This window comes from Anguilla rostrata, chromosome 6 (genome assembly GCF_018555375.3).
Source record: "Anguilla rostrata isolate EN2019 chromosome 6, ASM1855537v3, whole genome shotgun sequence".
Taxonomy (NCBI): Eukaryota; Metazoa; Chordata; class Actinopteri; order Anguilliformes; family Anguillidae; genus Anguilla; species Anguilla rostrata.
In genome coordinates, this window is record NC_057938.1 from 32,611,782 (window position 1) to 32,636,778 (window position 24,997).

Genomic DNA, 24,997 nt, shown 5'->3' on the forward strand with positions numbered 1-24,997 from the left:
ACAGTGGAAGATATCTCACAGACAGAAAGGTCAGTCATCACCTATGTTCAGAGACAATCATTCCCAGTTGAAATGGCAGCACTGGGAACAATCCCATCTAGAGTGCAAAAGAGCAGTAAGATCTGTAGGCTCGATCCTATGCTAGATGAGGGCATCATAAGAGTAGGTGGCCGTCTGCATAGATCTGCAATGCCTGATGAGACCAAGCACCCTTGTATATTGCCCAAAGATGCTCACATTTCAGTTCTCATACTAAGACACATCCACGAACGCTCAGGAGACAGTGGTAGAAACCACATGCTTTCAGAGCTCCGTAAGAAATATTGGGTTATAAAAGGAAACTCAGCAGCAAGGAAGGTCAAAATGTGTTGTGCGTCGACGTGTGAGAGGCAAGACAGGTGAGCAGAAGATGGAAGATTTGCCACAGGAAAGAATCCTACCTGACCTGTCAGATTGTACTATTTTGGCCCGATTGAAGTAAGAGGAGGAAGAAGCCGGATCAAAAGGTATGGAGTTCTGTTTACCTGTATGTCTAGCAGAGCTCTACACCTGGAAGTAGCCTATTCATTGGATACCGACTCATGCATTCATGCTTTGAGAAGGTTTATTTGCAGGAGAGGTCAGGTTAAGCATGTCAGATCTGACAATGGTACAAACCTGGTGGGTGCTCAGGCCGAGCTCAAGAAGGCCCTAAGTTCCCTGAATGAAGGGAAAATCCAAGGTGCTCTGCTTTCTGATGGATCCCAGTGGAGTTTCAATCCACCAGCAGCATCTCACCACGGCGGAGTCTGGGAAAGACTCATAAGATCTGTCCGTCAGTTGCTGAACTCCACTCTCCATCAACAAACCATTGACGATGAGGGCCTCTTCTGTGAGGTAGAGGCAATCCTCAATAATCGTCCTCTTTCCACAGTGTCCTCTGATCCACATGACCTAGAGCTGCTGACACCAAATCACATCCTCCTGCTAAAAACACAACCTATCCTACCCCCTGGAACCTTTCTGGAATCTGACCTTTATGCCAGACGCCGCTGGAAACAGGTCCAGTATCTGGCCGACCTTTTCTGGCATAGATGGACAAAGGAATACCTTTTGCTTTTTTTTTTGTTTCTAAAATAGGTGGCCTGAAATTTGTTTTACAATGCAACTATGGTATTCTCAAAATTCCCATCACGTTATCAAACTTCCATAAGCAATCTCTATTGGCTTGGTCTCCCCTATATAAACACAACTTCTCTCCTCATAAATACTTTATATGGAACAACAGGGATATAGTTTATAAAAATTTCTCAAGAACCAAGGACCAAACCAAGATAAAATAAAAATAAAGATGAAATAAAGTACTGAGCTGCTGGTCCTAGATATCTGCACTGGATCTCTGAATGAGTGAGCAAAACTCTAAAAACTTGTATTACCTAGAGACATACTGTATAAATGTGACGCCCACTAAATGTATGGTCACATTTTTGTGATATAGTGAATTAATATACTTTTATTTCCTCAAATATTGTTGTGTTTGATGCTATTCTAGTGTAGGTCTGAATGACTGTCCCACTTTACCTGAATACTCCAACTGAGTGAAAGACGGTGCCATGCTATGTTTAAGGGTGTTTATTTTTTATGCAAACACACATTTCAATAAAATTTCCACACATAGATGTTAGGAAGGGCGACATAGCTCAGGAGGTAAGACCGATTGTCTGGCAGTCGGAGGGTTGCCGGCTCAAACCCCGCCCTGTGCATGTCGAAGTGTCCTAACCCCTAACTGCTCTGGCGAATGAGAGGCATCAATTGTAAAGCGCTTTGGATAAAAGCGCTATATAAATGCAGTCCATTTACCATTTAGGAAGACTTATAACAATTCATAGAAACATCACTGGTGCAAGTAAAAAAGTTTTTGATAGTCCCCTACTGAATCTACCAAAAAGTGTCCTACATTTGCTGAATCCATTACTTACCGTTGAGGCCAAAAGTTTACATACACCTAGACCAATGGTTCTCAAACAGTGGTCCACGGACCAATGGTAGTCCGTGAAGGATTCGAAGTGGTCCGCGAGTTGATTTACTAAAAAATAATAATTAAAAAGAAAAATACTTTTAAAAAAAAAATAAAAAAAATATATATATATATATCAACTTGTATATGAATTAAAACATTATGATTTGAACTGAAGCAGGCAATTTTAAGTCGTTTATGTTAACAAACATTCATTTGTGAAAGTGTTTCTGTTGTCTGACTTCAACAATGTAGCCAACAGTTTTGCGACAGCGTATGTAGGCTAGTCTACGTACGACAGTTACATCCAATAGCCTACTTCCTGCCTTTCAATTGAAACGTAACATTATATGTCGCCTGTTAACTTCATTACTGTTGCAGTCTTTTGAATTTCAATCAGTTAAGAATAAGGTAGCAGTCTGCCAAGATTATGGATCGGTGGCTTAAGACAGGGTCAATAAAAAAAATCGAATGAAACCCCCGACACCACAGGCAAGGTGCAACGACCTGAAAGTGATCTTGAGAATGCAAGTGGTACCATTGCGCATGAGTCCACGGACAATGATTTGCCTACTGCAAATGAGAACACTCAAAATATTGAAACTCACTGTGAACGTGGAAAATCCAGTGCTAAAGTAAAACGAAAGTACCACAGTGACTACCTAAAAATGGGATTTCTTTGGACTGGGGATGAGGAAGATCCCAACCCACATCGTGTTTTGTGCTATGAAAGTTTGCCTAATGAGGCTATGAAACCTGCCAAGCTCAGGCGGAATTTTGAATCCAAACACAAAGAACATGGGGAAACCTATTGAGTTTTTTGAAAGAAAAAGTTAAGAACTTAAGAAACACATGTCGAAGGGGCCTTCACAGTTTTTTGCACCTGGGGAAAATGCGAAGGCTACTGAGGCTTCATACTGGGTATCACTGTTGATCGCAAACTGGAAAATCTCATTCCATAGGCCAGAATTTAGTCAAACCAGCTGTGAAGATTATGGCCAACATATTGCTTGGGGAAAAAGAAAGTGATGAAATGACACCGTCCAGCGGCGAATAATATGCATGGCTGAAAATGTTGAAAGTCAGCTGCTTACGTCAGAGCCAATATTTTTCACTATGATTAGACGAGTCCACCGATGTTGACAACAGCGCAAATCTCCTGTGTTTCGTAAGGTACATTTATTCTGGGGAAGTACTTGACGATTTTCTTTTCTGTCACTCTCTGCCTACAAACACAACAGGAGAAGCTATATTTGACTTACGTAACATTATGCAGAATAATTTCAATTGGACGCAATGTGTTGGTGTTTGCACAGACGGTGCAATTGCAACTGCAATGACTGAAAAACAGAGGGGGCTATCGGTGCGTATACTTGCAGTTGCCACATCCGTGACAGCAACACACTGTTGCATTCACAGAGAACAACTTGCTGTGAATAAAATGCCCCAGTGCCTCAAAACAGTGCTGGACGAGGCTGTGAGAATTGTTAATTTCATTAAAAGTAGAGCACTGAACACACGTCTTTTTAACCGAATGCGTGATTTCCAATGACTTGCAAAATTGGCATACCTGGCTGATGTTTTCAGCACTCTGAACGGGTGGAATTTAGCGCTGCAAGGAAGAGCTGTCACTGTCTTTAATGTCCAGGACAAAATAAAGGCTGCGTGCCTCAAGAAGGAATTATGGTGTGCCCGTCTCAATCGCTCTCGACGCTCGCAGATTTTCTCCTCACTGCCGAAGAGGAGCTAGATGGCGACACAGTTGCAGACTTCAAAGCACATCTGCAAGGCCTTCACTCGCAATTGTGGAAATATTTCCCAGAATTAGATGCAGGCTTTGAGTGGATCAGAAATCCATTTGGGGACAAGACACACATCAAAAATGTCAGTGTCAAGTTTCCACCAACAGAGGTTGACAACCTTGTGGATTTCGCATCAGATGGGACACTGAAGATGACTTTCAGAGAGAAATGTTTGACAGACTTTTGAGTCCACATCCAGCCTGAGTATCCTGGGCTGCCTGACACTGCTCTAAAGCATCTGATGCTGTTTCCAACAACATACAACTGTGAAGTTGGATTTTCCACACTTGTTGATATGAAAACAAAAAAACGGATCCGGCTCAATGTGGAACCCGATATGAGACTAAAATTCAACAGTTTGGAGCCAGACATTCCTTCGCTGATGTCTCAAAAGCAGCACCATTCTTCCCATTAAGATGGCAACAGAGACAATGATGGGTGAGTACAGATATGCTATGCTAAAACTATTATTTAATAATTCAATATTTAGGCTATTTCAAGTATAGGCTAATTTGTAGCCTACTGTTGAGGTATTGTTTTGAGGGAGTAACAATGGTTCCCCCCAGATTTGGGGAGTTAGGTGGTCCGCACATTTTTTTTTTACTTGCCAATTGGTCCACCACCTGAAAAAGTTTGGGAACCACTGACCTAGACTAAAGATATTCAAACTATTCAGACGAAAGTTTTTCATAACACATTTCATGTTACCATTCATTTTACATTTCTTTTGGCAAGTTAATTAGGGCATCTACTTTGTTCACATCAGAGGTCATTTTAAAACAATCGATTAGAGACAGATTTATTTCAGCTTTAATTCACTATATCAGAATTCCAGTGGGTCAAAAGTTTACATACACCAAATTGACTGTCTCTTTAAACTGTCTGGAAGATTACAAAAATTGATGTAATAACTTTTTAGAAGCTTCTGATTGGCCAATTGTCATAATTAGGAGTTAATTGGGAGTGAATTGGAACCTGTGGCTGTATTTAAGGGCCTACCTTTAGACCCACTGCCTTTTTGCCCGTGATACCATGGGAAAACTCAGCCAAGACCTCAGATAAAAAAATTGTGGACCTCCACAAGTCCAGTTCCTCCTTAGGAGCAATTTCCAAACAACTGAATAAAAATCTTGGGACGTACGTTTACAATATTGGTGTATTTGTTACTTATAGAGAGCAGAGCCTGGGGCATTACCTACTTGAGTAAGTATTTAATGGTTGTATCTTTAACTCAAGTATGATATTTGAGTACTTTTGCCACCACTGTTGGATCAGATTTCAATGTTTGTTGCTAGTTACTCTCAGATGGTAAGAAGCCTACATTCAGCAAAGCTAAAAGACAAGCCAACAAGGCTAGTTCAAAAACAACTTTGCTTTTGCTCTGTGGCGTCACCAAGGGGATGAAAAGTGACATGGAGACTGGGTTCTGTTGGGCCTGTAAGTAATGTTACTTTTAGCTAGTTAGTTAGTTGTTTGCTAGTTTTGCACTGCCGTATTTCTATTACCACATACACACACACACAAAATTCCTACCCAACCTACCATAATTTGCTAATTATGTGTGTTCAAATCCATCATTACCTTCTTTATGTCTTAATGGCAATTGCATTGCCCATATGTTTGTAGAGAATAAAATGTATCACTCCTCGGGAGCCAGATTCTCTAACCGGAGTCATTCTCATCCATATTAGCCTCCTCAACCAGTAAAATCCAAGTAGAGGTGTACAGTACACCCTCCACTACAATAAGAGTGGCACATATTTAATGAATGGCCACTTTGCCATCGCATAATTTCGAAGTCCTACAGTAAAAATGCACGGAATCCATTACATTACATGAACACATGGGAATGTCATCTTAAAGAATATATTGGACTTTCTGGATTCTGGAAATATCATTGTATTCCAGTGAAGAAAAATCTACTTGAGTTTTTTGAAAACAATATGTAATTTTATTTTATGGAATTAGAAAAACAGCGTGTATTTACCTTAATTGCCATTTTGCCAGGAGTTTTTATAACATGGTGTAAAATTTAAAATGGAATTTGTAGGTAGATGCATCGAGCTTGAATGAAATATTTCTGGTTAAACACTCAGAATTACCATCTCCTTGTCTCCAATGAACAGCGGGAGAGTTCAATAAATATTTTTGGGAGATATTGCTAAAAGTCTGTTTTGGCTATATGAAAGTTCTTCTTTTTTTTCTTTTTTCTTTTACCAGTTTTCGGCTACTGAATTGTGTGTGTATTTCCAGGAATCTAAATGTATGCAATCGTAAACCGAGACTAACAGATCGCATAGTTTTGATATAGCATGCTAGCTTTCTGGGATTGCTAGCCAGGCGAAAGTGCAGACGCACCCTTGTGGGGGTTGTCCGTTGACTATTAATTGACTGATTGGATTTGTTCAACTCAGACCAGGTCTTCGTAAATATATTTAACTCAACTTTAACTTTGGGCTACATGGTGATATGTGACATTGACTGACACAGCTGTTTGGATCAAACAGATATTAGATGGGAACCAGGGGATAATGTACAGTCTTGTGATAGATTTTCCCCGATATAGGTAGGCCAAGAAAAACATATAAATGTAATAAAAAAAATAAATACTGTGTAAGAAATCTGTCTCTGATGCCAATATGTCTGCTGGCCACACATTCCCTTGATCTTATCATTATTACAATACAGTTGGTACAATGGTAGAATAGCGACCGGGAGTGAGAGATTGGGAACCACCCGAGTCAACAGACCTGCTAATTCACAGCAGGACAGCCAATACACTACGGCCTAATTTATAGGTGTCACAAAACTGACTACATCCTTTCTAGTACGTGTATTCAACACTCCTGATCAAAGCTTGGAAAATGAATAAGAAGCAGCCACTGGAAAGGTTCGTAGTTCAGTCGGACTCCTAAGTGTCATTCGTGCGCTTTGTCACTGCCGGTATTGAAAATAAACTTTGTATATTTTCATCACGCTCGAGAGACGTCCTGTTTTTTCCTTACAACTGTTTGTATCGTAATATGCAATGGTGCTGGATTTCCTTACTTTGTTAACTTTTAAAGCTACTAAGACTGTGAGGTGTAGTTTTTACCCCAACCTCAGGGGTAAAATATAACATTTCACTCCTGGTACTTTTGGTCAGATTGCTAGTGAATGGAATGTCTCAAAAAATCATTGTGGTGTGTAATCATAGCCAAGGGATGTAGGTTGTTTGTATAAAAAAATTATTAATCTATCTTTAGTAATATTTTCACAATTGAGCCAAATACAAAACCTGTTATTTCCCCGCTCTCTCCCACTGTAATTTTCGAATTGTCTGTGATTTTAGTGTACAGCCATCTGATTGGAAGGCAGTGGATTTCATGAACCTGTTACATTCTTTGATTGTTGTCAAAATGTTACAAAGCTGACACATAGCCGTGGCCATATCCTTGATCAAATTATATCGAAGGGGTTTGATGTTGATGTTACTTTGATACATGATGTTACTGTCTCTGATCATTACTGTTTTCTTTGATAGCACTGGGCATGCAGCTAGTAATAACATGTAATGTAACATTAAGAGAATAATTCAGTTATTTCAATGCCATGTTAAGAACTGCCGTTGGCATAGTTGCTCTGGAAAAAAAAAAGAAAAATAAATTTACAAATGTGACTTTACCCTGGAAAACAGATGCAGTCCGTCTCTTTAAAAAGGAATGTTGCAGAGCCAAACAAAATTACAGTATGATGTGCAAACCATATTGTAACATACACCAGGAATTTGCGTATTGTGATGCAATTACACTTTTGTAAAATTATCAATGATAGTGGTGGTAACCCTACAGTCCTGTTTTCTACCATTGACTGCCTGTTAAATCCTACACTGTCAGTGGAGTTATCATGAGATAACTAGCTAGCAAGTTAGCTAGATAGACAGATAGATCGATAGCAAGACAGTAAGCTTGTTCCCCCTAGCTAAGTAAATCCCCCTAGCTTGTCTTCTTAAAGAAGCTTCAAAACTGCTTACAAATCTGATTTCACCAACAAAATATACAAATTATAAAAGACGAGACTCTATGAGAATCAACTGAAACCCTGAAATGGTCAGAAATCGCGTTTTTGACATAGAAACTGTTTATCTGAAAATGTCTCAAATGTATGAACCGGAAGAACTGGAGAGAAGAATCCTTTGAATAGCGGTTAGTATAGTTGAACGCAGCACACAACATTTTTGGACCTTGGACTTTTAAATGGTGAGATCGTATGTAGCTATCTAATCGGAATAAAATGACACAGCATCACACCTGCGCAGAAGCACTCTGCCTGCCTGTGAGGATGGGGAAATCCTTATATGGTCTGAACACATCACTCCTGTTCTGCCCTCCTTACACTGGCTCCTGGTATCTTTTAGGATTGATTGATTAAAGTAGATTTACTAGTTTACAAAGGTCTAAATGGTTAAGCACCATCATACCTTCTGATTGGCTGTCAACATACTGTATGTTCCAAGCCAAACACTTTAGTTCACAGATCATCAGCTGCTGGTTTACTCAACATTCCAAAAATTAAACTTAAGAAATCTGATAAACCAGCATTATGTTTTTATGCCCAAAAGTCTTGGAATGCATTAGCATCCGTCAGGCAACTACTGTACGCAATTTTAAGCAACAGCTTGTGACTCATTTTTTGTAATCTTGTGTTCAACTAGTTCTGTTTTACTGTTTTAATGATATACTGTATGCTTTTATTAAATGCTTTTTTCACATTTTCTATGTTTTTTATATTTTATTTTGTCATTCAATGCTTACTATGATTTTTTATCATGTTTTATTTAATTTCATTGAATTATGCTTGAAACACACTTTGAACTACATTTTAATGTTTGAAAGGTTTTATATAAATAATTTTTATTTAACCTTTATTTACCCAGGGTTGGTTCACTGTGCACTGATGCTCTTTTGCAGGAACGCCCTGCTTCACACTCACACACATTCACACCTGGGAGCTGCCCAATACAACCACAATCCTCTATTGTTGGCCACTGAGCAGCTCCACTGGAGGGAGATAACATTTTTTAGCCAATTAAATCAGGGGATGATTAGGTGGCAAGTTTTTGCGAGACCAGATTTGGGATTTTAGCCAGGACACCGGGGAACCCCTTACTCTTTTGCAAATAGTGTCAAGGGATCTTTGATGATCACAGTGAATCAGGACTTTGGTTTAACGTCTCATCCGAAAGATGGCATTTCCTACAGCACAGTGTCCCCGTCACTGCACTGGGGCATTGGGGTTTATTTGACCAGAGGGAAGATTGCCCTCTGCTGGCCCACCAACACCACTTCCAGCAGCAACTCAGTATTCCCTGGTGGTCTCCCATCCAAGTACTAACCAAGCCCATACCTGCTTAGCTTCAGCTTTCCTAAAGAGATCAATATTTTATTATTGGTTGCTATGAGTCAGTCACTAGAAGCACCTGGCAGTTTCACTCATGGTTTCAGGAGTCCTCACTGTCCCCTTTTGTCCATAAAATACAATGTCAAACCATGTGAAGTGCACTGATGCAATAATTTAGAGTTAGTTAATAAAAGGGATATATCACTTGTTCACATGACAGATTAAGGCTCAATGAGGTGTGCAATAATATTGCAGGTCTGCGTTCAGTCCATTGTGTGAAGGACAGTTTCACACCACCAGCTACATCTGTAACAAGTGTGTGGTCGAAGCAACAACAAAAAAAAAAACCCCACAAACAAACAGATGCATACAGTACACGGTCTAAACTTGCTGTAGCTACTAACTAATAAAAAGGATCATTCTAGCAAATTGGAAAGCTCATAAATCTAAGAAAGTGTTCCTGTATATTGCATAAAATTGCAATGTTTTACTGGTTTTGCAGACATGATACATACTAAAGCTACATCACTCTGCATTTGATTACACGGCAACATTTTGTTTTCATATTTCAATATGTAACATTCATATTTAACAAATATGCAATACTTCTATTCATATAACCTAAAATACATGTTTAAAATGCTTGGTACAAATGTATGCTTGAATACTTTAGCACTTTCAATATTTTTTTGACCATTGTGGAGTAGTTTTCCAGATGTCTGTCTGAGTATATTACACTCTTGTTCAGCTTCTCTGACTGAGGATGCTGTCTGTGATATTTTCTGGTGATAATCAAACAAGCACATAAAGAAAACTGAAATAAAAAACTGAACAATTGTAAAAAATATAAAGAAAAAAATAGAAATTAACTCCTGTTCTAGTGGTCAGCCTGCTAATTTTTGCTGCATTTTCACCCATAAGCACCGCCTGCTATGACTCCAGTGCTTAAACACAGTCCATGTTCTTGAAACTCTAATATTAATTAAAGTAATTTTAATGGCAGGCACAAAAATATTTGTGTACCAAGGCATTTGTTTTTTTTCTTCACAAACATAGGGTGCTGAGATTGGTGAGCCAAAAATGAATTGATCAAACTGACAATGAAAAAGACAAACTGCTTTGTCTCCATTTACACATCCAAGTTGTGGACAAATGTTGAATGAATCCAGGCCTAAGATTTATTTACAATAATTTTATTTAAAATACCTTGACAAATTTCAGACATCGTTGAAAAAAATGGTTGCAAATTACATTGGTATGACTCAATAACTTAAAAATAACAGAGGAGGTTATTACAACATTAGACACTTTAAACATGTGTCCTAGTGCCCTCCTGTGGCAGACTGATTTGATAGATCTGTGGTTCCCAAACTTAGTCCTGGCCCACCCCTTGTGTGTTGGTTTTTGTTCCAACCACAATTGCAATGCCAGAATTTTAACAAGCTGTTCATTTTTCTTAATTAGGTGCTTTTCTTCTTTATAAGAATTGTTTACCCTCTTAAACCACATTGTATCAGAAACAGCTATGCATGCCATTAAGAATGAAATGCCTATGTCCATAGAGGTCAGTTATTTTTAACTGATCAAATTAAAGATTGGGATGAATCAATAGACTCCTAACTGGTGAAAGTGTTGACACCTGGCCAGTAAAACTAACTATCTGGTAGATAATGAAGAAGTCAAAGACAGAGCAAATGATAATTATGCAAACCTGCATTGTGTTCATTATTAATTAAATAAAATGCTTGTTTAACAACCGAAATAGGAGCCTATTGATGGAATGGTCATTTTTTTGGAAACATGCCTAGACATACCGTAGTTCAGAAAAAAATTTGCCGAATGCTCATTTTTGGAGGTATTGTCATCAAATTTGAACCAGGATTTTTCTAGCATTGTGGTTGTGGCTCCATTGTGTTTCTAAGCCCACCAGAAACAGCCACAAGCACCTCTATCCACTCAAAAAAATGTTTTAGGAGAGAAAAAACTTCGACTGTGAGTTTCTGTTACTTTGTTTCAGTAATATTTAGAGTAATTCTGGAAACTAAATCTCCTGCAAACGAAACTCCCAAGGGTTTGAGAAGAGAGCAGGATTATACCTTTCGTCAAAAGTGCTCAGTAATAGTAGCCATTTTATTTTGGGTATGTAGTTTTCAGGCTTGTTTTTTTCCAGACAAAATGGAATTGTGCTGAACTCAAAATATATTCAAGAGGCTCTGACTTTAAGATGTGTTGTGTTACTCCAAGCCTTAAGAAACCTACCTGAGACCCCTCTGATGTCATCTACCTGTATTGCTTCTGCCTATTCTGTCCAAAATCCTTGAACGACCAGTGCTTGGACAAATATCCTTTTTTCTCCATCAGAACAACCTACTTGACCCTCACCAGTCCGGCTTTCGATATGGGCACTCAAGAGAGACTGCCCTCCTGGCTGTGATGGAGGCACTCACCACTGAAAGAGCCTCATCCCTCTCCTCTGTCCTGATCCTCCTAGACCTGTGTGCAGCATTCGACACGGTCAGCCACAAACTACTCATCTCCACTTTGGCTGAGATTGGCATTTCTGGGACTGTCCTCTCTTGGTTTGCTTCCTATCTTGCAGATAGGTCCTACCAGGTCACCTGGATGGGGTCTGTTTCTGCACCTTACCCCCTTGTTACAGGAGTCCCACAGGGATCTTTACTGGGGTCTCTGTATGCCAAGAGATCTATATACTAAATCTCTTAATAATTCACTCAATAATTCACATGGCTTCTTTTATCACTGTTATGCTGATGATATACAACTCTTCTTCTCTTTCCCTTCCTCTGCCTTACAGGTCAATGAAAGAATATCTTCCTGCCTGGCTGACATCACCTCACCGCAACAAGACTGAGATGCTGTTCATCCCCTGCAAGACCTCCCTACTACAGAAGCTCTCAATTACTGTTGATGGCACTGCAGTGACTGCCTCTCACTTTGCAAAGAGCCTGGGGGTGTGTTATGTATCAAGACTACCGAGTTACAATAACCGGCAGCCAGCACCAAGGCCAAACACTTTTGAAACACCACAGTGTCCTTTTGCAAAAATATATGTAAATTTATTAAGAGATGGTACAAACTGGAAAGACACAAACAGGGCGGAGCCAGTAGAACAGACAAAAGAACAAAACCATTAGTTGCGTTGTGTTGTGGTGCGTGCCTGCAGGATCAGAGGGAGAGAAAGGCTGCCTCAAATTGCCATCTTATATAGTGCGTGCCAGGCTCGCACCAGCAACCGAACAGCAGTGCACACGCATCTCCTGTGCACACACCTGGGAGAAGCCAGCCAGCTAACGCAGCAGCCTGTTACGAAAAAGGAAAGTACACGCGACAAAACACACTCACATGACAGAGAGAAAATTACAACAAAATTAAATTATATTAAAGAAATAACTAGGACCACATAACAGGGTGGTCCTGGATGACCAGCTGGACCTCAAGGAGCACATTAAGGGAACATCATGGTCCTGTAGATTCCTCCTGCATAACATCAGGAGGATTCTACCATACCTGACCATGCACTACACTCAGCTATTTGTCCAGGCTATGGTGACCTCTCGTTTTGATTTCTGCAACTCCCTCCTTGCATGTCTGCCAGTTTGTGCCATACAACCACTACAGATGATTTGGAATGCTGCTGCTTGTCTTGTCTTTAACCTTCCTAAGTTCTCATGTCACTCCCCTGCTGAGGTCACTCCACTGGCTACCGGCCGCTGCCAGGATCAGGTTCAAAGTCCTGACCCTCGCCAACACTGCAGCCAACAGGACAGCCCTCGCCTACTTACAAGACCTGTCAGTCCTACACACCAACTCAACCACTCTGCTCTGCTGCAGCAGTGCAACTTGCATCTCATGCCATCCGGGTGAATGGTTCTCGCTCGTCCCTACCACAGAGCTTCTCCACCCTAGCTCCCCAGTGATGAAACAAACTCCCTGTTCCTCGACGAACCACTCAGTCATTGCCCATCTTCCACCATGATCTGAAGACGCATCTCTTCAGACCCGAACAAACTATCACCACTCTGCTGGGCGCTCCCAATCCAAGATCACTATCATCACTTATATCCTTCTACTTTGTTCCTGTGCCACTTTCATGTTACATGTACCTCCATCTAGCACTTATATTGCATTTGTATCATTGGATACAATTTCAATATGATATATCACTGGACTTAATATGTTCATGACTATGAATAACTGTTACATAATGAGTATTGTACCTTATTGGACCTGTTTTGTAGTTGTTCCAATGACCTTTGGTATGCACTTATTGTATGTCGTTTTGGATAAAGGCGTCTGCCAAATAAATGTAATGCAATGTGTAAAATATTATCATGATAACGGCAAAAGTCTAGAAAGAAGAAAAAAATTCAAAATGACAAGCACATTAGAACACAGTAGACAAGATAAAAAATAATAAAATAAATGCACAAAATGATAAAATAACGGATAATAAGTAACAAAGCATGTGCAAAATAAAGCAGCACAACTACAGAAAAAACTGTTTAAAAAGAACATGAAGTTGTCATAAAGACAAGATTAAAAATAATTAACTGAAATAGTATGTCCCTAATCAAAGTTGTTCTAATTAAAAGCTAAGGTAAAAAGGTAGGTATTTAGTTCTTTTTTTAACTGTTCGCAGAGCTTGCCTGTCTGATTTCTAATGACAGTGTTCTGTCTCATCCTGTGTGTTCAGTCTCTCCATGACATTCAGAGAGAGAGAGAGAGAAAGAGAGAGAATTACTCAATTACCCAAATCAGGGGCTCAGGGGTATTAATGAATGAAACACAATTCTGTAGAACCATTAAAAGTAGACAGGCTAAAATGCCATAAATGCATAAAACCCTGTTTGCAAAAACATCTTCCTATGTGCTGAATATTTCCCTTTCAGTATTCCCATATTTCCACATGAATATATTTATTTACATACGAAAGGGATTAGCCATGATCTGAACGTCAGAATCTAAAAGAAGAACTGAGCCGAACTATGGCACAACTATGAAAATTAATTTCAGAAAGTGATCTAGATCAGTAAGGACAAATGACAAAATGGTCAACAATATAAAAAATGTCCACATTACACAAGATCAAGAATATCGGGCTACGCCATGTGCAGAAAAAACTGCTTCTTTAAATTTCATTACAAATTTTGCTAACAATATTTGAATATGAAATTTAACCACTTGCTTCATATGACAGTGAGGGGTGAGGTCTGTGTACACACCAAAATTTAAATGGGTAAAGCAGCCAATAGAATCTCTACTTGCAGACAGGAAGTCTTGATATACAAATGAGCACACTAAACAATGCAAGCAGGGTAGTTAGCACTCACAGCATTAACACATACTGCCACCAATCAACTTCAGGATAACACTGAACAAACATGAACAAAGGCTGCACAACATACAGTTATATCTATTGAGACATACCGTGAACAGTGAACTTTCTCATAGCAAAAAATATTTAAAAATGTGTAAAAAATGACAGAATTTAGAGCATATTTACTAAGGATATGCTGTGCTTTTATAAACGCGAACAAAACACATATCGGTTTTCCATATTTGCTAAGGTGCCGCAGTGGAGATTTGCTCTGGTAAAACGAGAAAAATGTGACATCCATAAAATTTGCACATTTGGGATAATGCATACACTCCTGGGCAAAAAAATGGGCCAAGCCCAAAATGGCAAAATATTAAGCCTTTAATGGTCTTAACAACAAATCATTGGTCAGGAAATTAGCAAGAATTAAACAAATAGATAAAGTAACTTAGTATGTTGTAGCATTTCCCTTTGATTTCTTTAAATGTTTAAGCATTGTGGGTAAACTTGCGGACAGCTTTTTACAGAAAGAAGAGTCAATGTTGTTCCATTCAATGTTGATGGCTTCAAACAGTTGATGAGTAGTTGAAAAATGTTTCCCGGTTAGTTTGTGTTTAATGTAAGACACAATATTCTCTATAGGGTTCAAATCTGGACTCAGACCAGGCCAAAACATGAGCCTGATGGACTTGTTCTCAAGCCACTTTTTGGTGGTCTTTGCAGTGTGGGCAGGGGCATTGTCTTGTTGAAAAATAACATCTGATCATTCCTCTTTAGAAAACAACTTTTCAATTGTGGGAACCAAGCCTTTGTGCAATATTCTCCTGTATTCCAAAGCATTAATTGACTTTTCACAGTGAAGCAGCTCACCAGTACCAGCAGCTGAATAGGCTCCCCACACCATGACAACTCTTCCTCCATGCTTAACTGTGGTAGAGATGCATTCACTGTTGTATTTCTCACCAGATCTTCGAAGACACCTCTCTGGAGCATCACCATGCAACTCAAATCGTGATTCATCACTCCACACAACTCTGCTGAACCACTCTGAATCAAACTTTCCATATTCTGCCAAAACCTTCATTCTGTCTTTGATGTTTTTCTGAGACAGCAATGGCTTTTTAACACATCTTCTAGACACAAAACCTGCATTAGATATCCTTCTGGTTATTGTTCTTCTCGAAAGAGTCTTGTTTTCTGAGGTTTTGAATTCTGCTGACAGTTTTTGTAGGCTTTTTTCCCCTGTCTTTGAGAACTGTAAAGTTCAGCAGGTGGTCATCCCTGCATGATGAGGCTTTGGGCCTTCCAGATCCTTTCTTTCTGGCAACATTACCTGTTGTTTCAAAGGGTTGACCTGTTCTCTTAATAGCTGATAGAGAAATAGGGATTTCCACTGCCTTTGGGGTCTTGTAAATTTCCGAATAACTACAGTTGGCCTGACGAAGACCAGCTATGCGGTTTCTGACAGCAACCCCTGCATGATATTTCACTTTTTTTGGAGCAGATTTCCTCGCTCATTTACCGTGGGACTCATAACACTACATACTGTAGATCTCTCCCTGCTCTATCAATCCTGGTTCTATTTATGAGCTTGTTATCAGTCCCTTGATGGGCTGCATCAGGTGTGGCCGATAACCAAATAATGACTAATCTTTTAAGGAAAAAAACATCCCAGAAGATATTTTTGGAAAATTTTGTACACCCAGACATGTGTTAGTTTGAATTTTACATCAAACATTTTAATCATTATCATTATTTCACCTTTGCATAAAAGAAGACTATGTAAGTGAATTTCCCTGTTTCTAGCTTTTCCCCAAACAGTTCACTGCAGCAAAAGTAAATGAGCAAATGGTGGCACAGGAGGTCTCAGGAGTGCATTTGTTTAATTCTTGCTAATTTTCTGACCAATTATTTGTTGTTAAGACCATTAAAAGCTTAATATTTTGCCATTTTTTTGCCCAGGAGTATATGTCTTTTAGGCCATTCTGATGGTAGATCACAAACATGAGAGGAGAGAATGGAAATGTATGCATATAACCTGCTACAGATAATTTATCATGGCTGGTGGCCCTTGCAGCAAAGATTAATTGCGTATGTCTTTGAAAAGCGGGTGTTAACCTCTGGCACACAGAATGGCCTTTCATAAAAGGAGACATCATCAGTGTGTTAGAGTACAGGAGAGTCCCATAAATGTAACAGTTTTCAGATTTTGCTCATTCATTCAGAAAATATTGAGCTGTAGCATGATCTGAAATTGGACCTCCGTTTAGCTTTTTTACTCCTAACAGCTTTGACATTTCAGTAGTCATTAGCTGTTTCAATTACATTCATAACCAATTTGAGTCAGATATAATTAAAACCAAGGTATGCAGTCCGATGTTACACTCATAGCACTTAGTCCTTATGACTGTATTAGAGGTTCAGAATACTTGTAACAGTAATTTGCATTATAATGTGCATATGTAGGTTTTTTCAGCACATACTAATGTTAATCAAGGAAACACATGCCCATTGGCAATGTGAGACCAGCCACATCCTCCCACTGGGATAAAGCATTTGGCTTTAGTTAAGAAAAAAGGCTTTATGTAAAAAATGGACACATAAGCAACTTTGTAACTTGCCATGAAGTGAGTTGTGGTCATTTCCAAATAGATGTGGAAAGCTGATTTGTTTGTTTCTTCACACCCAGGTAAGCTTTTACAAAGCAAATACCCAACCTTACGGACCAATCTGGTGTGTGTTTATTATAAATGCCTGTGACCAGGTAGCTGTTTATTTTCCATTAACACATCATCCAGAAGACAAGGCTATGTCAACACAGCAAGAAAATTGGCTGGATATATTTAACATTAAGCACCGAACTAACCTAAAAAGTCAAACACGTTGGTGTGTAAAATGAACATTTATTAAAGAAATTAAAAGGCCATTTAATTCCCAAGGTCTCCCCTAGAAGGACACATTGATTGTTTTCAACACCATCTAGTGTCCCTAATCTCCAAATCTGAATCCCCCTCCATGCCCTTTCTGGGTACCAACCCTCTCATTTTCATTCTGGCATTCTGTAAACATATAACAGCAAAAAATCACATTGTTCATTATAGCAATTCAGAGGTGGTATAACTCTTAACAGCTGCTATATTTATACAGACGGGGACATTGTTTTTTGGCCACCTAGCATCCAATTCCCATTAGAATACACTCTGAAAACCTACAAACTTTTCAAGGACAGCTAACTTTTTAAAATGATGAAATGATAATGATAATGTATGATAATGATAATAAAACCACCAACTATATGTATATAAAGTAACGTCATTTTTGAAAATATTTCCTGTAAAGGTTATCACATTGAAAGGTGGTAGAGGTCTGAATTGCACATGCGCAAACCTGAAATGGCTACGGTAGTGACATTGTACATTATGTTATTGATCGTGATACCTGTAGCAGTACATTTTTGCCGACTCTCCCCTACGTTTGCGAAAGAAGAGAATCTTTTAATATCTTTTAAAAACACGTCTCCTTCATCTTTAGGAACAGTTGCCTGTTAAAGAAGTTGGAAGATGCTTGGCTATTGGGTATGGAATTAAACTTGAAATATGAAAAATGTGTTCTAAAGTTTTTACTAATGAAATCTGTTAAAAGTTTAAGGTGACACACATACCTGTCACTGCAGGTCACCAGCATCATTTTGGAGTAGGCTGTAATTTAGTAATTTCCAAAATGGTATAACCTCTTCTTGCTGCTCCTAGGACAGTACTTTTGTGCCAGGCAATGTTAGTTATTTCTCAAAGAAAATGTAGGCCTAACTGGTGGCAATACTATCTATACTGAATTACTGCTTGTTACCCATAGTGTCAAAGGTTCCGAGCAGATTAGGCCTGGAAACATGCTTTCATTGTAACCAGAACAGTGAGTGTCAACAAGGTTCCCTAGCAGCTCAGTCAGTTAAAGTGCTCACAACTAACACAAAGGCATAGCTTGCAAAGTTTCAACTTTTAGGCGTGCCAACTTTAAAAAGATGCGATTAAGTAAGGTAGACTGGGTGCAACTTCTTTATTGCAGCACTGAGAATGAAAAGTGGGGCAGGTTCAAAAAGGTTATACTTGGTGCACAGTTTAAATTCATTCCAAAGGTGCGGAAAAGTAAGTTGAAAAAGCAGTCTCCTCAGTGGATGAATAAAGCTATACAGAAGAGTTTGAGGAAAAAGAATAAACTGTTTAAGATGACCCAAAAATGACAGTACTGAGAGTAATAAGGCTGAATACTGTAGTCTGCGTGCTAAGGTTAAAAAAGAACTAAGGGTAGCCAAATGAAAGGCAAATTGCAGAAGATGCTAAAAGTAATCTGAAGTGTTTCTTTCAATACTATAGTTGGAAAAGGAAAGTTAAAGAGGAGGTTATAAGAACTTTATAAGAACAAGGATATTGCTGATGCCCTAAATGGCTACTTTGTTGAGAGTTTTACCAGAAAAGAGGTTACTAATAGGCCGGAAGGCATATTCAATACTCAGAATGTCTAGGCAGATATCGAGATAGGGGATACAGAAGTATTAGATAAATTACATAAACTAAAGACAAATAAAGCAGGCCCTGATGGCATATACCCAAGGGTACTAAAAGAGTTAAGTGAGATCATTTTTAAACCACTGGCAAGTATTTTTAGACAGTCTTTAGAAACTGGAGAAATACCGAATGACTGGAAACAGGGTAATGTAATACCAATATATAAGAATGGGGACCGTACTGATCCAGGAAACTACAGGCCTGTCACATGTAAAATACTTGAATCTATCATTGGAGACAAACTAGAATTATTTCTTGAAAATAAAACATCCTAAGGGGGATAGCCAACATGGTTTTTGTAAGGAAAGGTCATGCCTGACAAACCTTTTGACATTCTTTGAGGAAGCTACCAAGTGTCTGGATGGGAGCAGGGCTTATGATATTATATAGTTAGATTTCAAAAAAGCATTTGATAAGGTACCACATGACAAACTAATTATCAAAATGAGGACAGTAGGAATTACAAGAGGCATTTCAGAGTGGGTTCAGAACTGGTTATGGGATAGAACACAAAGGGTAGTAGTAGGAGGGATCTTATCTGAGCAGGGTATTGTGGGAGGTGGAGTTCCACAAGGATTGGTGCTGGGTCCACTGCTCTTCCTCATTTACATAAATGACCTTGACATGGACATTGAAAGTACACTAGTTAAATTTGCAGATGACACAAAACTGGGAGGTTTAGCCAACAGTTTGGAATCTACTAAAGTAATCCAGGAAGATTTAAACAGAATCCAGAAGTGGGCAGAAACCTGGCAAATGAAATTCAATATAACTAAATGTAAAGTTGTACATGTGGGGAATAAAAACATAGGGCAGGATTACTGGTACAAAATTAGAATGCGCACATGTAGAAAAAGACTTCGGAGTAATAGTTGATTAAAGCCTATCAGGGTCTGGTCAATGTGCTGTAGCAGTTAAAAAAGCCAACCGAATGCTGGAATACATAGCAAAGAGTATTGAGTATAAATCTAAGGAGATCATACTCACCCTATACAATATCTTTTTCAGACCACACAGAGTATTGTGTGCAGTTCTGGGGACCGTACTATAAGAAAGATATAGAGGCACTGGAAAAGGTCCAAAAACGGGCAACCAAATTGCTTCCGGGTATAAAAGTTTTATGAGGAAAGGCTTGAGATTCTTGGACTTTTAAAGCTTAGTAAAAGGAGACTTAGGGGAGATTTGATTGAGGCTTTTAAATTTTTTTAAGGGATTAACAAAGTGAACTAGTGAACCATCCTTAAAAATTAGACTATTAAATATTAGATCACTCACTCCAAAAGCAGATCTTGTCAACTAATTGGTAATAGACCATAATCTCAATGTATTATGTCTGACTGAAACTTGGCTAAGATCTGATGAATATGTTGCGATTAATGAAGCGTCTCCTGTGGGTTTTATTGGTACTCAGTTGTCACGTCCATCAGGCAGAGGGGGAGGCATTGTAGCTATTTATCAGTCCTTATTGAGTCTAGCGCCTAAGCATGGATATATGTTCTCCTCTTTTGAAGTTCTTATTACTAACTGTGTACAGCCCAATCTAGCTAATAAAAGTGCTAGCGGGCAGTCCTTTTTTCTTGTGTCTATTTACAGGCCACCTGGGCCATATTCTGATTTCTTAAGAGAATTTGCTGAGTTTTTATCACACCTTTCAATTTCAGCAGATAAGGTCATAATTGTTGGTGATTTCAACCTACATGTGGATAAAAACGGTGACCCCCTAGGAACAGCTTTTGCCTCTATTACTGATTCCATTGGTTTTGTACAGAATGTTTGTGAGCCTACTCACTACCGTGGCCATACCTTAGACTTAGTTCTGTCCCATGGTATTAGTGTGGTAAATCTTACCATCGCACCTCATAACCCTATACTATCAGATCATTTCCTCATTACGTTTTATATTAAGGCATCCAATCCTCAGAGCCTAGACATTACTACAGCCGATCAGTAAACCCTGAGGTTATTCCAAAGTTTATAAATATGCTTCTGGAGTCATTCCTCTCCACTGAAGAAAAGGCTGATGAAAATGCTAATGAAGCTGCACTGGACCAATTGACTAACCAGCTAACCCTTACCCTCAGGAACACTCTTGATGTTGTTGCCCCCCTTAAAAGAAGAAACCCTAGTCGGAAAAACCACACTCCATGGTACAACAATACCACCCGGGCCCTGAAGCAGTCTACTAGAAAATTAGAGCGAAAATGGCGGTCAACAAAGCTAGAAGTATTTCATCTTGCATGGAAAAACAGCTTTCTTCAGTATAAGCAAGCTCTTGCTTCTGCTAGATCTGCCTTTTTCTCAAAACTAATTGAACAAAACAGACATAACCCAAAATTTCTATTTAGTACTGTGGATACATTAACTAAAAAACAATCATCAGAGTTTTCAACTTATCCCTCCAATCTTAGCAGCAATGACTTTATGATTTTTTTCAATCAGAAAATTGAGGCTATTAGAGACCAGATTTCCAAACTGTCTCCATCATGCACTATTCCTGTTCATGTTAATAAACAGCCCCGCACCTGGTTACAACAGGAAGATTTACAGACAGCGGTACTAAACTGTTTTACGCCCATTAGCATGGTTGAGTTATCTGAATTAGTTATGTCCTCAAAACCGACGACCTGTCTACTCGATCCTATTCCTTCAAATTGGATTAAAGAACTATTTCCGGTACTAGGCCAGCATATACTAAAAATCATTAACACATCCCTAGTCACAGGATACGTACCTGAATCACTAAAAGTGGCAGTTATTAAGCCATTATTGAAGAAACCAAACCTGATAAATTGGAAAATTATAGACCTATTTCAAACCTTCCATTTCTATCAAAATTATTGGAGAAAACTGTTGCTAAGCATCTAAGTGCATACCTTAGCTCTAACAGTATCCTTGAAGTATTCCAATCAGGGTTTAGACGCCACCACAGCACAGAAACTGCACTTATCAAGGTTACAAATGATTTACTACTGTCAGCCGACCGTAACTCTGTATCGGTTCTTGTACTCCTCGACCTGAGTGCAGCTTTTGACACAATTGATCATGGAATTCTACTGGACAGACTCCAAGCCTGTGTTGGACAGGCACTCGCATGGTTTAGATCATACCTATGTGACAGGAAACAGTTTGTCAAATTAAAAGAAGAGTCCAGCTCCTCAATAATGAAATATGGTATTCTACAAGGATCAGTACTAGGACCAGTACTCTTCTCGCTATATATGTTACCACTTGGCAATATTATCCGGGCACATGGCGTAGAGTACCACTGTTATTCAGACGATACTCAGATTAATATTTCAATGAAACCTGGCGAAGCACTGCCGCTTTCACGGTTAGAGGCCTGTATTGTAGATATCAAGGTTTGGATGCTTTCAAATTTTTTGCTCCTAAATTCAGATAAGGCTGAAATGTTGGTTTTAGGTCCCAAAATATTAAGGGAGAAATTGTCTACTCTTACCTTAAACTGTGATGGTTGTTTAGCTGAACCTAACATGGTCATTAAAGACCTTGGTGTCACCATTGACCCTGATCTATCTTTTGACACCCATATAAAAAACATATCTAGAATTGCCTTCTTTCAGCTACGCAACATAGCTAAAATGAGACATTTCTTGTCAGTTGGGGATGCTGAAAAATTGATCCATGCATTTGTTATGTCTAGGTTAGATTACTGTAATGCCCTGCTATCTGGCTGCCCTAATAACTCGTTAAAGAGTCTCCAGCTTGTGCAGAATGCAGCTGCTCGTATCTTGACCAAAACTAAGAAGTATGAGCACATTACACCAGTACTAGCATTGCTTCACTGGCTACCCATTAAGCATAGCATAGATTTAAAGGTTTTGCTCCTGACTTTTAGAGCTCTGCATGGACGTGCACCTGTGTACATAACTAACCTGCTCCTACCTTATAAGCCCACAAGGTCACTCCAATCCCAAGATGCAGGCTACTTGGTAGTCCCAAGAATTTCCAAAAACCGAAAAGGTGGTAGGGCTTTCTCCTACAGGGCCCAACTACTGTGGAACCAGCTTCCAAAATTTATGAAGGAGTCAGACTCAGTCTCAATATTTAAATCTAGATTAAAAACACACCTCTATGCTCAGGTTTATAATCAGTTATAGTCTGGAGACAGAGTGCGGGAAACCTGTAGTCATAGAGTTTTGTAGGTGGCAATCCTTTCCTTACTGTCACTTGTCAATCAGCTGTGACCCGACTTTACATGGGCTGGCTCTTGATAGGCGGGTATGGTTGCCCACCCCTCATGACTGCATGGGCTCTCCATCCCTGTCCTAGAAGCTATGCAGCCATATATTACTCCTGGCGGGGTCCCCCCAATACATACTACTGCCACTTTACCCACTGTCTGCTATATTGCAAATTCCCTAATTGCCGTTTCTACCCTCTTCCCCACGCTGCCGGCGGGGCTCTTGCCCCAACCCTCGAGAGTGCTTAGAGAGTCGTCTGGTCTCCCCCACCTCTGCGGTCCAGCCCCTCTTTCATCATTGCCTCCACCTTGCCCACATCTGTCGCCACCTGCTGTTCCCCATCACCGCCACCTGGCCCCACCCATCATCTGAGCCACATCATAAACCTTATAAAACTGACTGACATGTTGGTCACCAGTCGGCACCCTGAGCCGACCAGAGGAGGATGGGTTTCCCCCTTGAGCCTGGTTCCTTCCAAGGTTTCTTCCCATCTGCCACAGGGAGTTTTTCTGAACTGAAGAGGGGGGGTCCATAAGTGCAAACACAAATATGTCAATGATTCTGAAAAGTTCTACATGTAGCAATGGTCAAAAATCTCTTCAAATGTGTTCTCTAACCTTATCACAAATTATAGGAAAACCTCATGGCTGTCATCTTTGCCAGGGGTGTTTTCAAGTATTAAACCAGTGGTGCCAATAATTGTGGAACCTGTTTTTTGGAAATATTTTTTTTATTTCAAAAATGTAATTCTTTGGTTGATTCCAATGAATCATTAATCAAGTACACTAGTTTACACATGTTGGAAAATAAAGCTTATGTCAATTACATTACATTACATTATAGGTATTTAGCTGACGCTCTTATCCAGAGCGACTTACAACAGAGTAACCAAACTCAGGATCAAGTCCGCTTAAGTCCATTGAACAACATGTAGATAAAAAGCCTTTACTATGATGCATACAATAAGGAGAAACAAGATAGTCAGTTTTTTTAGTTTAATTAGTCACTTGGCATTGGCATTACAGACTAATTAAACTAGTCAGTTTAATTAGTTTTTAGTTTAGCATTTTTTTTAGCATTTTTTGTGCATATTTATCAAGGATGCCAATAATTTTGGAGCCCACTGTATGTTATCAGTTAATCTTAATCAGAGTTATTCAATTAGCATTGTTCAATGTTGGCAGCCTACATTTGCAATATGCACGCTATTGTGGCAACTGGTACTGAATAACTGTACCAGTTGTTCAGGTTCAAACTCAGGGACTCACCTTTTCAGGTAACTGAATTTTGGACAGCATGTGAAGCTGTGGTGTTGTTACAGAATTACTTTAATAGCTGAGCTGAAATGTAGGCCTATTGTAATGTTTGCCGTAGTAGCTAGGCCTAACATATTAACATATGTGCCATACAGTATTAATATTTATGTTTCTAACCTTTCCTTGAACATTGCATTGCTGTCTTGTTTTGGCCAATTCCACAGCTTACATGAACAGCATAAAGTAAAATGTGCTTCGCCATCTCTATACATAGGCTCTTTAATTAGCCATCGCTGCATATCAGCGGGAGGTTGCAATTGTCAGGTTTTGTATGACTACCGCTTTCATCTGCAGTCAGCTGTGTGAGTATAACTCATTATAGTTGTCAGATGAAGTTTATGAGATTGCTAATGTCAGTTTTAACAAGACAAATTGTTTGATGTGGTTCAAAAATGCTTTTTT

At 39.2% G+C, this 24,997-nt stretch overlaps 1 protein-coding gene and 1 long non-coding RNA gene across 5 annotated transcripts in view; one reads left to right on the top strand and one right to left on the bottom strand.

Moving 5' to 3' along the window:
* LOC135257863 (gephyrin) overlaps window positions 1-24,997 on the bottom strand; it is a 404,797-nt gene that overhangs the window by 211,045 nt on the left and 168,755 nt on the right. The window lies entirely within an intron of this gene.
* LOC135257897 (uncharacterized) overlaps window positions 4,533-24,997 on the top strand; it is an 89,100-nt gene continuing 68,635 nt past the window's right edge. Inside the window, exon 1 of the long non-coding RNA XR_010330808.1 lies at window positions 4,533-4,761. This is a non-coding gene — a long non-coding RNA (uncharacterized LOC135257897). The remainder of the gene's footprint in view (window positions 4,762-24,997) is intronic.